Consider the following 15,719-nt stretch of genomic DNA (forward strand, 5'->3'; position numbering starts at 1 on the left):
TCCCAACGAAGGAGCGAAGGTGTTCATCGACTTGCCGGTGGTAAATACAGACCACGTGCATTGTGTGAATCCAGTATTTAAAAATAGATAACGTGCAATTATTTTCAGTATAATAAATCGAAGCATGTGTAATCTAGCAATAATTTTTTTCTGGGGTAACATTGACGACAAAAATATGGATAATGTGGATAAAATTAATTTCGATCATATAAGTATAAATAGATTTTTTTATTTCTAGATTAAAACTAAAACAGAATAATAATGTCGGTTTATGTGTACTAGTCACCATAATATTTTTAGGAATATTATGAATATCTTATATATTCAAATATAATTTCAAATATATGTCAAAACGTTCTTTGCGCAAAATCAAAAGGTTCTTTGCGACATGCGTGCATGTACGTACGCAGCCGGGTTCGGCGAATGATGGGCACGGAAGGGATAAGAAAGCTGCGGAGACTCCCACAGGGCGACCCACACGCGTATACACGAACGTACCACCCACACACATATCTATGCTCTTAAAGGGACATCGGCTTCCCGCGCTCAAGCTTCCGTGCATACATACGCGGATCTCTGTGCGTAACGCACACACGTTCATCGTGTAAGCAAAGAGAAGAATCATCCTAATATACCCCGAGAAGATGTAGGCAGACCTGCCCCCTGCTTCGAATGCGTTTCACTCGTGGTGCGTGTAATGCGCCCGCTGCTGGGCGCGTGCATTCACGATGCATTCGCCGTGAGATCCATGAGTTCAGGCGAAGATTTAAGGTAGTTCGAAAGATTTGCTGCGCGGGTTAAAATTAAATCGCCACACGAGAAATTAATCCACTCGTAAGCATCTTTAGCGCTCCATGAATTCCACTTTACAGAAAATGTATAAGAATTGAGTATAATCATAAAACGATGATGTTTTTATGATAATACGTACAAATAAAATTATTACGAAATACTTGATAGCAATAAATTTGTTAATGAATTACTACGAGTTCAAACCGGAGTTTCTCTTCTGGAAATAAATATTTTCAACAAAATGCTATCTTGAGCGAAGTGTTTGCTAAAATAACAAACGACCTACCGCAGTAAATCGGGTTAATTACGCAGGCAGTAGCATGCTGCGATTGGTCAATGAACGGCTACGATCACGGTGGTCCCAATTAGGTCACTCGGAATGTCGAAAAAGAGCTCGTGTTACCGTCCTTTGGGATTGTGATGAATCAACTGCCGATCAGTGACAATCTTACAATTAGTCAGATACAATCAGATTTCTCGTCATATGAAAAAATTACAGATTGATTACTTCTTCCAAAAGAAGCCTCTTCAAAGTTATCATAAAATGAGATAACGATCGGTCGCAATTAATTTTACAGTCTAGATTGGAGGCTAAAACCTATCAGCACCTAAAGTGTTTCTGTGGGTTTTTCCTTTGATAACAATCTGATTTGGCAGCTATCAGACTTTATATAAGAAAGTTACAAAATATGTCATAAGTATAATCTGTATATAAGTTATTTGAATAAAATTTCAATAAGGTTTTACAAGATTCTCTGGTGCCACAATTAAGAATCAATATTTGAGAAATACACACATTGTGCGTTATGTGGATATATAAATTTAATCAGATATTTCGCAATCATGCGTGAATTAAACCAGACAGAACTGAAATATTTATCATACTTAAAGATAGTGGAAAAATATTTTTATTTACAGGCAGATTATTGATTTAGAAGTCTTAAACTCAAAAATTTTCGTATGTCTCAACAAATACAAATTTCTTTGAATATAAAACAGCGCTGAATATTGCACAAGCTTAAATCTGTGACCCCGCATTACTCATATGTATTTTCAAACATACGTCACGCGCTTATCTTTATATGAATTCTAATTATAACATCCAATCATTATTTAATCTCTCGTTTTTGGCATTACAATAATATTATATAATGTTGAAAAAATTTTTAAAACAATGCAAAGAAAAATATTTTAATATGTTATTTTCATCAATTTGATCAGATTTTATCGATAATATTGATCACATTTGCAATTATAAGTTTTTTTCAAAGTATTTCGTCAAAATTTTATTTAAAAAAATTATTCTGGAACTTTTATTAAACGGACCATATTTTAGTATAAAAGAAAAAGAAATACGTAGGTTGTGAGCTCTGCTGGAGGCAGATTTTTTATTTCTTTATTTATAAAAAATTTGCAAATCACAATGTTACAATAAAAGTAGAAAACATTAACTTGTTATTTATTTTCTTAAAATGCTCTTTAAAGTTTAATCTTTTGACGACGATGCAAAAAAATCTAATTTGAAGCAATTTCCATTTAATATTTTGCAACAAATAACCATCAGTATTACTGAAATTATCGTACAATTTGCAGATATTATACTCTTTATTTAACAAGTTCTTCGGAAAGGAAATTACTAAGAAAGTTTTCTTAGGAACTCCGACGGAGCAAACCGTATTGTGGAGAGGGACAGGACGAGCTACGGAGGCTGCGTTCTCTGCTGGGGGCGGCTCGGGTGCTATCCTTTTTTTTCTTCCTCTCTTCCCTCGCTCCTCTCCTCATCTATCTCTTTGTCAATCTTCTTTTTATCCCCTTCATCTCTCTCCTTTTCTCTCTTTCTCTCTCTTTCCTCTCGGTTCTTTCTTCTTGTACGCAGTCCCTCATTTTCATCCTTCTTTTGCTCTCCCCTCCCCCCCTCATCCACTCAAGCTAGGACTCATCGTGCCTCCAGGAAACGGCTGTCCCACGTACACGTACGCGTGTGTGCCGAATGTGTGTACGCGAATGTGTGCGCCTTTAAATGCATGCTGTGGGAGGTAAGGAGGGGCAACAGGTGGATGCGTGCATACGTGTCTCAAATAATGTGAGTGTGTATTTGCATGCATACGAGCGTACGTCGGTTTTCTATGGAAGATAAAGACCGGTCATTTTATCTTAATTATTGTTACCTGGGGATTCTTTAATCTGCGTGTCGTTAATTCACCGCTAATGTAAGATCCCATGCATTTCATGTGAATGTATCTATCAAGTATCAATACACTTCGTACAAATAATATCAATAAAAAAAAAAAAAAATCATATCGCCGTTATTACGAAAATTCACATTCTTGTCTCCTATTTACCGTTATTACTTTTTTATGAATTTTTTCCGCGATCTGTATTATAAAGAATACGAGTACGCGTTGAATACAGCGAACGCGATCGCGCAGGCAGGCACTTATCCTTTCTCAGATTCTATTCAAGGTGGCTGATCCTGAATAGGAGATCCCAAGGGCGCCTACGTAATCCCGCCCGCTATTGTGGGGACTCCAACCAGTTTTCTCTCTTCCTGAGACTCTTTTTCACGCTCTTTCCACCGAACTGGCATAAAACGTGAAGAGGAAGACAGATCTACGTGCAATGTACGTACGCACTCAGTGCACATGTGCTCGACCATTGTCGTTTACATACCAATGTGACCACTTTACCTACTTCTTTCCTACCTTCTCTTTGATTTTCAATTTATACAAGTTTGTCAGCAAATTGTTATCAAATTGAAAAAAATTGCAATTTATCGAAAGCTTACACAACATTCCATTTTTATAAATAGTTTAAGGAAGAAACATATATCTTTTTATCAAAAGTTAAAAATTCTTGTGAATGAAATTTATAATCCACGGCTTAAACGACCTAAACACGATGTTTTATTCATTAACTTGCCTATATCATTCTTGAAAAAGTGATAAACCGAGAATGCGATGTCACTGGGACACGATAATTCGGCTGGTGCTCCAATTTTTGATAATTTTATTCACGATATTGTCGCGTCGTATTTTGTTTCTTTAATTTAGATCATTTTTTTGTGCGACATCTGTAGTTGTTGAGACTATCCGATTAGTAATCTTCTTATGAATGCATATAATCTTGTTTTCAAGTAAGTTTCAGCTAATTTTAAGTTACGCTGCGGAAGATTAAATTGCTCGTTAAAGGAGATCATGCTACCTGTTATGTAGGATTAAGAAAGTGGTTTATTCGCTTGTACATTTCTTTCTTTACTAACTTGCGCCAGATATCTTTGCATAAAATTATGATTACTTTAAAGTGGTCCGAGCGGCACCATCATCAAGTGTAGCGTTAATGACCCAGGAGAGGGTAATTAAACGTCAAAACAATACCTGAGAATACCTGCGTATACTTTGAAATACGACCCGGTCGCGGTCGGCAATTATCAAAGGGTATCCCGAAGTCCAGGGCCCTTTACAAGTCACGCTGAAGACGGGAGCCATCGTAGATCTTATCGCACGCATCCTTTTCTCTTTATCTCTCTCCCCCCACTCCCCCCTCCGCCCATGCTTCTTATCTCTGCAGTTCTTTTCACGTTGGCATGTGTCATTCTTTTTTTCACAGTTCTTGTTTTCTTTGATCGTCTTATTTTATTCTATGCATTTATCTTGTTCTTCTATCATCCGAAGCGAAGAACGGCGGAACGCTAGGTGCTAAAATAGACCGAGAATTGTAACTTTAGTGTTCTTTCACGCATTAATTTTAAATGCGGAAATTTTGATACCAAAAAATTTATCATACATTGTTTTATCTTATAGCGATATGCTTTGATATCTTTTGTTGGGAAATTAATCAAAAGAATTATCTATTTAAATTACTATTGTTAATATACACTATCAAGAAAGTTTAATAAACAAGATATAAAATCATAATCGGCATATCAAAGTTAATGCATTTAATTGCTTCTTTATTTTATTTGCGATAATTGCATAAAAGAAAAAAATTGGAAAAAGTTATTGGAAATTTTTGAAAAGTAATAAACAAAAATAGTGTGCTTCGTGTAAATTATACCTCGATACTATAGAACGACTTAGGATAATCTTTCTACGAACACTTTGAATAGTACGTAAAGTATGCAACTTGTGGTTTTCTACCACTCAATTTATAGCACATATCAAACATTATTCTGCTTACGTAATTTGTGTACATTTAAAATAGCTCTGTAAGTGACCAATTACGTATTAACATACATATATCTCTTGATAAAAAGCTAATCAGCGAATGGAAATAAGTTCGAAGTGCAACAATTTGAGAAACACTCGAATAGACGAATGTACAACTTAAGTGGAAGTTGAAAAAAGTGTGGAGTTTAGCATTCATTATCGCGTTGCTGCGTTGACTTATTTGCGTATAGATCTTTGTGGAAATTAATTGCATAATATTCGATCGAATAAAACTCGCTTGTATAAGTATGAGCCTTCGTCGATTTCTCTATTCAGTACAAAAGCATACATAACGACGTTTCTTTTCATGTAACGTTTGATGTGCATTTTGCACAAATTATATGTAATTTTATCTTGTTAAATTGGAGTTTATTTAATTTTTTAACTAATTTATTCAATCAAAACATGCAAAAAAATATTTATCCTGTTTAAAGAAAATATTTTTGCGAATAATAGTCGCAAATAATAGCACGATTCTTAAATTCAAAATGTATTTTTTTATTTGGATTCTTAAATCTGGATATTTTAGATAACAAATATATAGTTGTTATAAATATTGTCGGTCGTATTTTAATATCTCTATTGTTAATATCCAGAGAGACAATTATACTGTAAATATTGCTTACGATAAAATCTTTGATATTTCACCTTTAAACGAATAAAAATCGTTTTTATCGCTTTAATTTAGATTCTCCTGAGCGATAATTATGCCATCATTCGTTGAAAATTGTCATCCTTGTCGATTTCATTATTATATATATGTATATATTCATATACATATGAATTATAGAACAAAGTGCAACGTCAGATACGTTATTATTATTGATCGATCGTCCGATACAAGATAAAACGGACTCTCAATTCGTCGACATATATTGCTTCTTCTGTCTTAAGAAAAAAAAAAACTGAATGACTCAGTAATTATCGCTGCTGATTGGATTGTTAAAGAACACTCAAAATTTTTGCTCTCAAACATTTTATCATTAACAGTAAGCAAATTGCACTGAAAAAAAATCAGTTGAAACAACTCGAATTGCTCTTGCATATGTCGAAGAAACAGTCCTACTTTTTTGAATAGAATTTCTTGTTTTTTAAATATCTTGTTTATTGATCTGACTTGATTTTTAGTCGATCTGACTCGATTGTAGTTGGTGCAACTAAATTCTGTTCAACTCTGAGACTTGGTTGCCAATGCTCAATTTTTTTCCGTGTGCTTATCTTCGATAAGCGCTACATTATAAATCTCACGTCTCTCTCTCTTTCACGTCGTTACAGTTGTACTTGTATGATATTAATCATATAGAATACCTCATTACAATAGCAATTATTAATTTCTAATTATTTTACGCACGTTGATCTTGTTCTTAGCGTTGTACTTAGCGTCAATTAAAATTTATTTGTAAAACACAAATTCATTTCTTCTGCTTTCTCACTGCATCGTCAGGCATTGTCAGGTCACTGGGGAATTCGACAAATTTAACGGTTGAAAACGGGCGTGACAAGTGCGTGCACCGCGCCTGAGAAGTCGCAGAAGAGGGCAACTCGCGAGGTTCCTTTCTGTCATACATGTGCAAGGTGTCTGCGTTGATCGTGGTAGTGGTGGCACCGGCGGGCGACGGCAGTTTCTTCATTGCCATCGTATTAATAGACCATCTGTTCTTCCTTGTTTCCTTTAAGGAAGTCAATGTTTAGGAAGTCCATGGGAAGCGGCGACAACGGAAAGACCCATAAAGCGAAAACCAAGAGAGGACATGGGAACGAACCTTCGTAAGGAAGTCGAACGGTCCTACATAACGTCGGTGCACCTTCCCCTTCGCCTTCTGTCCACAAAGTGGACGCAAGGGCGTGGGTGTGAGTTCGTCCTTGTCGTCGACGTGCTTCAACAATCACGGTTAAATTGTACAACAATGATGTTTAACGGACATTACATGCTACATAAGTTTTGAAGTGGCTTAATCGAGATTCTTTTTATGAACAATAAAGTAGTATTTTATAATTTATAAATTAATAATATCAGCTATCGAATATGATGTAGTTTGTACGATTTTATAGAATTCGTGATAAGAAATACGTCATGACAAAGACAAATAAGTGTCTTTTATATGAAAAGAGTACAAAGGCTAACGCGAGAGCTTGTTTGTGATTTCTGATCTCACTGTGTGGTTTCTTCATTCTTGGTACCCTCCACGGAGCACTCGATATGAGAAGGAATGTCGTCGATCGGGTATGTACACACGCGATGATGGACGGATGGCGTTATTTTGTCGGTAAAAAAAATCATAAATTTCTGCAACGGACATCACATCTCATCGCGGAAGCTTTTTTCCGCTCGAACGTCGAATAACATTGTTGAGAATAAATTAGTACGTCACATCTTGTCAGATACGTGGTAATCTATCAGGATTTATTTAAATGGCATTGCAAGTGTTCATGAAATATTTACAAAACGCATGACAAATCTTCTTTTCTATTTTTTATATTCACAGATGTTAAAATGCCAAAAAGAGTATTGATTACTTATTATTGATTTATCACTGAATATTAATTAATTTCTAATTTCTGTTTAATTCTGTCTGCTATGATGTCTCACAGCTGCGAAAACATTATTCGAAAGATACGAAATTAATCAAGGAGATCATTGACACTTTGGATAAATTTATCATAGCATGTGATCAATAGCGTGTGATCATCTATGATTCACACAGTAAAAGTTGATTTAACTCGATTTATTGTATCGTATAGAGATGATAGAGACGATCGCGCAGCTGATAATTAAAAATTTTAAGTCTCCTCTTGTTCGCGCTTGTGCCCGTAGAATTCTAAGGTTAAGTGTTTTGAAATTCGGACATATGCACAGAGAAACTCATCGCGGCAAGCGGAAGACATCATCCTTTTTTGGTCTATCAGTCGCGCAGCGACAGCGGGACCATGTTGCCGGCAGAATAAGATTAATAAATCCAAGGGACTACGCTCGCCTGGTAACAATAACGAAACACCTTTTATGCACGCGTGGATTCCACCTTTTCCTCCTCCACGACCGCCACCATAACCGCCATCTTCGCCCGTCTCGCTCCATCCACGTGAGCTTCTTCACATTCACCTGCTGCTATTCGAAGATCAGCTGCCTTAACCGCCACCTTGGCAGCACCTTGCTCGCCTCACTGTCCTCCTTCAACTCCGCCGCCACACAGACGGACTCTTCCTTCGTATCTTCTTATCCTTCTTCTGCTACTTCTTGGCCCTCCCTCCACCCTTTCCTTCTCTTCTCCTTTCCTTTTGTCTTCGTTCTTCATCGAGGTCGTCTTCCTTTATCGTTTCGTTTTCTTCCTTCTGCTCCCCGTCTTCGCGGCCTTTATCCCGCCACTTCGGCTTCTTCTTCGTGGCTGTCTCCCCGGGGCAACCGTATGCTCGCGCGCGCTCATACACGCCTAGGATTTTTTCCAAAAAATCCAGCTGCGCCGATCTTTTATGGGGGTCCAGCCGCTCGCTACTCCCGGAGTGCTGAGTGCGCGCCGCAGCAGCTTGTACGCTCGTGTGACACGCATATTCTATTTCCGAGGCGAGTGGCCGGTGGCTGGCCTTGCTTGTTATTAATTGCTTTCGAGTATATCTTAGGTAACGAGGTTTTATTATTTACGTAGCGTAATCGGCCACTTAGTTGCCGTTAATTTATCGCCTCTCTGCAACAAGTGGTTACGTTCCGCTGACATTATATTTGCTGAATTTTCCATTCACTCTCTTTATATTTATTTTACGCTTCTCGCGCCTCAGCTTTTTCGAGTGGACAGTTATTGGGAGAAAGTAAGTGTCAATTTGCGAGTGTTAGCGCCTCGCCTGCACGCGCCCGTCGTGATCATCCCACTCTTTTTTTTTTTTTTTTATGAACATCGGGCTCATAATGCAAATTGCGTTACGCAACGGTAATGTCAACGCGGAATGGCACGTATAGTAAAATGTTTGGACAGAATTTATTCGTTATACAGCAGGTGAGACAAGCCGAACGAGCCCCGAAGACTTACCGAGGGATTACTCATCTGCGGCGCCATGAGCGTTCGGCGCGCGTGAATGTGCGTGTTTCGCGTAATTTAGATAATACGCCCGGGTATGGCAATACGTGTTACTTTCTTCGTGCCGCGAGTTACTTTATAACACGCGCGCCCGTCGGCGATAAGAGGAATCGCACGTGAAGCGCCTCGCATGCATAATTGCCGTTAATTCCGTGCAAAATAGGCCCGCCAAGAACAATAATTATAAATCAACTGGAACAGTGCGCGAAATTGATTCGAGGTGCTTAATGTCGTATACATTTTTATGTATGTGTGTTCATCTTTCTTCTTATCATTATTTAAAGTCACCGTTCACGGAATGCGTGCAAGAAACCCAGTTTGGCATTCCTGATCGCTTCGACGGATACGTCACTCGAGCAGAACGAATCTCGACGTGGCGTCAGGTCACTTAATGAAATTTAAACAGGGTCCTGCGGAGCGTATCGATTACGTTTCCACCCCCGGCGTCTTGCTCAGTGTCTCGAAAAAAGGGTTGGCGCCCCATTTCTTTCCCACGTGTCAGTGAGAATTTCTACAGACATTCTATAAACAACACTGTTTCGAGCCCACAAGAGTTCTTGACTCAATCAAAAAGATATCGAAAGATCGAGTAGCATAGAATGCAATATCAAAGCAGATAAAGAAACTAAACTAAGATTTTATTTGATATAAAATTGCTAACAAATTTGCAATATATATTTTCAACAAAATAAATTATATCTCGATAGAATATCAATTCTCTTCCATCCGCAATTCACGCTATTTCTCTTATATTTTTACACAAATGTCGGCGTATCTGTGTATCTCTTCTCTCGCTTGTCAAAGTAGGCCAGATTGAAAATTTGAGAGAACGAGATAAATCGATAATCGTTAGAATCATTAGACAGGCAGGCGCATTTGGCACATCCATTACCCATCGATCCTTTCTTCCCATCGAGTCTCGAACGGCAATGCGGTGAAAAAGCCTTCCTTCCTTCTGTTCCCCTCCGCGTGGAAAAAAAGAGGAGTTTACCACTGTGGGAGATCGCGTACGCAGGGTGCGGGCTGGTCATGAGGAGTCGTGAGAGGAAGCCTGCGCGGTGAGCGAGAAGGACGAAGAGAATCACCTGCGGTGCACCTGCTGTGCAGGGGGCTCCTTCGGTCCCGTATTAAAAGTGTATCAGGCTCTCTCCCCCGTTTTCTTCTCCTCATCTTCGTTCGTTCTTTCGCGTCCTCCTCCACCTATATACTCCTTCACACGCCACGGAATACCTGACGGCCCTTCGCACGATAATTGCCCTTCAACCGTCGTCTTTCGCCTTTGGTGGAAACGATTCGGTTGCGCGTGTGCGCGATCGATCTGTTCCTGCAAATTGCGCGCCGTTAACGATCGTTCCGTTGATTCGAGAAATATTGTTAAAGAGAGTACGAAGTATATAATTTAATGTAAAATCTATCAGAATATATGAAACAGTGTAAAAGCAGAAATAATGAAGATAAAAACATTTTTGTGTAATGTAATCAGCGATGTTAATATACTTTTTCAGGCTGTCGTCAAGTATTGATCTATTTTTTATAATCGATAAAAAAATTCTGCAACAATGAAGACAAAAAGTAAATATTTTCATACGTAATATGTAACGCGTGCTTTTTCGATTACTCTTTCGTTGACGGCACCTCAATACCGCCGCTATAGATGCGAAATGATCGTTGACTCATTTGAAAATTGCTAGTAATCAACATTACCTGAGCGCGTGCTGAATTAGATCGCGGAGGAGGCTAATAACATAATTGTTAAGCTTTCGTTTATTGAAAAAAAAAAAAATTTAGCCGCGTTGCCTTTTAATAAACTCCTTTACAAAAACTTGATAGCTTTCATACAAAATGCGTCAATTAAAATTTGTGCAAAAGAACATCTTAAAAAAATCATTTTTTTAAAGAATTTTCTATGAAAATTTTTCTCTATTCAAGAGGAAAAATATATTTTTTAGATAAACTTTTAAATATTCTTTTCTAAGCATATATATTGCAAGAATTTGCTTTCGACTCGATCTTTTTCTGGACCTTCATTTTTCTTAGGGCATCTCTTCTTCTTTCCTTTCCTTATTACTACTTGTTACTATCATTTCTTAAAGAGATTGCATCAATTTGCTTTGCCTTCTAACGGTCTCGAAGACGTTCCCGCATACACGCGTACGATCGCGACGGACGGCAGAAGTAGCGACCAACGGCCAACAGGTGTATAGCAGGTGCACACCCCGAACGCCTTGAAGAACACTGCGGAGAGCTAAAAAGTTTTATGTCCACCTGAAGGTCCCACGCGAGAAGCCGGTGCGACTTTCAACCGTCGTTTTCGGCGGAGCGCCACCACCCTCCAGCGTTCCCACCCCACGAAGACATGTCGCTTACGAAACGACGATGTATGGAATCTTCGCGAAAGCATTTTCTCGACTAGACACACCGGTTTTCAGTCACAAACTTTAGTTAAAATTATAATTTTATACTGCTTACGACAGATTTTCTATTGTACAACGAGTAAAACAAAGCATAAAGATTTGATAGTTTTAGTTAGTAATAATTATATGCAGTAAAGCTGTTAATAAACTATCTTATATCTGTCTTAAAATATAAAGTTTAATATAACACACTCAATGTTACATTAAAGAAATTTTATGAGAGATGTGCAACGCAATAAGCATTGCGCAAAATTAAAACAAAGAAAAAGAAACAATTCTATTTGTGATAAACAAAAAGATGCGAATGGTAATGAAAATACGAATAAAAGTAAGAGATAAAGAGAAGAAGCGCAACGAAAGACGGAGAAACTTAAAGAGATCACAAGTAGAAGAGTATTGCTACAATAAGGCGAAAGTGGTTTCGGAAGAAACAAGAAAAGCGGAACAACGAAGAAACGAGTAAGAGAAGCGAAATAGAAAAGGAGCAGAGTAAGAGAAAGAAAAAGATTGGAAACAGTTCAAGGTGGAGGAAACAAGCGGAAACAATACGCGTGGAGGAAGCACCTGCGTGTTATTATCGATCATCTATCGATCGCTCCCTATACTCGGAGCCTACCCTTCGGAATCACTATGTGGCGGCATTTCGACCGTTAAAAACCCACCCTGTCGTGGAGGAATCGTCAGGTGCTTCTTCCTGGACGGCAAGTGCAGGCGGCACAAGTGCCTTTTCGATTTAATGACATGTTGTCCCACACAAGCGCGGGCAGGCACGCACACACGCACGAGCACCTTTTATCTTCCTTGAGGTCCTTCCGAGTTTCCGTTGGTCGTGCCACCGGGCATATATGGTGCTTCTAATTTAAAAAAAAATATAGGGTTCTTCGGAGGTTGCGCGGGAAATGTCAGTTGTGAATATGCTTACTTTTTACGTAGAATTGTACGTAGTGCCGAGAAAAATTTGGAATTCTGCCTATGTAAAAAAGAAAAAAGCAGTGTTGATAAGCCGCGGAATAAGTGATCATCTGTTCTGCTGAGACACGTGATCCGACACGAATCGAGGCGATTCAGCAATGATAAGCAGCATTTTATTTCGAAACAAAGTTGTTTGCACATTTTTACTTATCGAAATTCAATTGAGTTAATGATCGCATCTGTACGTCCCTTTCTCTCTGCCGGAACACCGTCGACATTCTGGCAGCTGTACCGTATATAAGGGACCGACGTCCCTTATATCCCTCGTGCTGGTGCTGGTACATATGCGTGTACGTACAGGTGGAAGGCATGATCATGAGGCTTCTGCTTCGCTTTTCCTTCCTTCTCTCGCCGACTCTGCCTTTGTTACGATTTTTTTATACGCTTCTCAGCGACACAAGCTCAGAATCTGTAACTCTAATTGTCCTTTTAAGTAATATTCCGTAAAAGTAAGCCTCGCGTTTCGTAATTCTTGGCAAAATTATAATTTGACAATTCTACAATACTTTTTTCTATTTGTTTCAGCAGTATTAGTCGCAATGATTAGTCGATTATTCGAGTAAAGACTGTTTAAAATCGCGCCGTATGGCACAATGTAGGCTAATTTAACACTTTTTGCCATCCACCCCATGTTAGGCATATGCTATAAGGATAACATCGAAAATGATCCGAAACAAGTACATGAGAGGAAAAGAGAGAAAGAACGAAAGAGAGAAGAAGAAAGCAAGACGAGCTCTCCTAAGCTCCCGGCACTCGCTGCCCGGCTGTCGGCGATCACCTGTTGATTTTCTCCAAATCAAAATAATCACGATTGCCACATTTCCTCATATTCTATTCCAATTTTTGTCGAGGAAGCATAAATATCGCGACAGGAAGTGGGGAAAGCGTGTTGTGATCATGAGATAAAATTTAACGTTTTTGTCATTTATCTTAATAGAAAGGCTTGTGTCCTGTTTTTTTTTTCTTTATAAATACTTCTTCTAAGAATTTTTTATAAGAATTGTGTGCCATATGGCTATAATGTGGAATAGTTATTGATAACATTAATCTTTCGCGTCACTTTTTATTAAAATAGGTAATACATCTTTGTAAGTTTTATATTGTCCTCTTACATTGTCCTGGCCCTTTATGTTTTAGAATCGTGAAAGTCGTGACTAATTATATTTCAGAGTTAATACCGTTCTCACAATAATTTTGTCCATAATATTTTGTCCCCCCGTGAAGAGCGTTGATTTCCGCAGCGATTTAGCTTAATAGCTTCCAGATTCCATTGTAACTACTAGTGGAACCCCCATAACCGTGGCGAACCGCGAGGGTGCAGCGGGGTATAGCGAGGGCAGGACACTCTCAGGTAGATCCTGATTTATGAACGAAATCTCGAGTAAACGCTCGTTTCCGCGCTCTGCCGGGCGTGAAATGACTTTGGGTGAGTTCTCACTGCACTGGCGGGGTATCCGCGACACGACAGTCAAGCTGACTATGCGTGCACTTCCGGTCTCAGTGGACTGGAAGTGTCGGCTTTCACTGTTCGATAACGATTCATTATACCATTTGACGATCTTCGTATTCTTCACCAACACATTTCTTGGTTATAGAAAATTATAACTCTAAAAAATTATAAAGTAGTATGTGTGTGTGTGTGTGAGATTATATAATATAACGTGTAACATAAAATTTAAAGGAAACAAAATAGAAATAATGTAGAGATTGTCCTTCGTTATTCTTTCCGAGCGTATGAATTATTATAGAAGTTATGTAAAAAAATTATCTTGTAGCGGTGCGTGATATCAAAACTAATACCGCCTAATATTACACTACCAGTGTAATAAGGCATTAGTTTTGGTTGGACGACGCAGCCGGAAGCTTGATTCCGTCACAATCAATGACATTTACATTCTCTCGAGATTGCCGTCATAGGCGTGGCTCCAAAAACATCAGAATCAAAAATTCACGCCGGCTTTTTATTCAAAAGCAGAGATCTGAAATTACGCTTGAATTATTCGCGAGAACTTTTAATAGCTTCCTGCTATGTTTTATTTCGCCTTTGACTGAACAACGTAACCTTTGGATAAAGGTATATCGTGATTGTTGTAGAAACGAATTTAAATTTATACAGCGCCTACTAGTTATCCGATAATGAATTTTGATGAATGTGCAATTATTTTTGAAGAATATGAATTTGTCATATTTTTATCCGTGTTTCATCTTCTTTTTTGTACGCCTGTTTTCATCGTGGTCGTCCACGCTTATGTAAAGATAACAGCAAACCATTTACCAAGACGAGGTCGAGGGTCACCTTATAAATTAAGCTTTTATTGCAACCGGCTTAGTCGCTGCCACAGACGAAAAGTCTTTTATTTGTTCGATAGGAGTTCCTCTTCTTTTTAACCAGTCTTCGATTGAACAAAAAAAAAAAAGAAAGCGGGACGTCTTAGGACGCAGAAAGAAGATATCATGAGAAGTTCAAAGAATCAGGGAAAGAAAAAGAGAGATAAAGAGAAAGCGAAAGATAGAGAGAGAAAGAAGAGAATCGTTTTATCTGCTCCTCCATGAATTTTGCTAATTAACCTCGCCACAGGCATCGCTTTATTTTTATTGCAGAGAAGAGATTAGCTCATTGCTCTCTCGACAAGAACTTTTTTAAGTTCCTCTTTCCATGTTACACTTTTTTTTCACACTTATCTAACGAGATTAGCACTGATTAATCGTTACTTATCGCGATTAATCCGCTGAATCGTTCGGTTAAAACAACACATTTCGTAATATCTAATTTTGTTCCTCCAGTTTTATCGGTATGTCTGATTACACCTCCGATTGCACCGTGTCGCAGCTGTGCAAAGGGAGATTCTGTTCCTTGAATATTTCGTTGCGATCGTCAAATGAAGTTACATCCCCGATTTACGCATTCTCCTCGGCGGGAGTCGTATACTGCGTTTATAATTTGAATTTATCGCGTTCCTGCTGATATCGGGCATAGACAGTCGGGTCAGCTACTCTCCTCTTCCTCCACCGCCGAGGAGACGTAGTATGTTCGCGACACTCACACGCAGATCCAAGCGCGTACAGCTGTGTACGAAATTAATGGCATTATCGGCAACTTATTTACAATGCTTACCAATAACGCGGCACCGATAATTAGTGGATACCGCGATAGAAACTGTGGAAGAAGAAATAAAAAAAACAGGACGTGATAAAATATAACGCGCGATACGGCGACGAATAGTGGGGCTCTTACGTAGGCAAAAATGAGCACGACGGAAGTGTTTTAT

The 15,719-nt window shown here is 38.6% G+C and overlaps 1 protein-coding gene across 3 annotated transcripts in view; it reads left to right on the top strand.

Annotated features, from left to right (window-relative positions):
- Nucleotides 1–15,719, top strand: part of LOC105670704 (short-chain dehydrogenase/reductase family 16C member 6-like) — a 78,204-nt gene that overhangs the window by 42,606 nt on the left and 19,879 nt on the right. The gene's annotated exons all lie outside the window — the stretch shown is intronic.

This window comes from Linepithema humile, chromosome 1 (assembly GCF_040581485.1).
Source record: "Linepithema humile isolate Giens D197 chromosome 1, Lhum_UNIL_v1.0, whole genome shotgun sequence".
NCBI lineage: Eukaryota > Metazoa > Arthropoda > Insecta > Hymenoptera > Formicidae > Linepithema > Linepithema humile.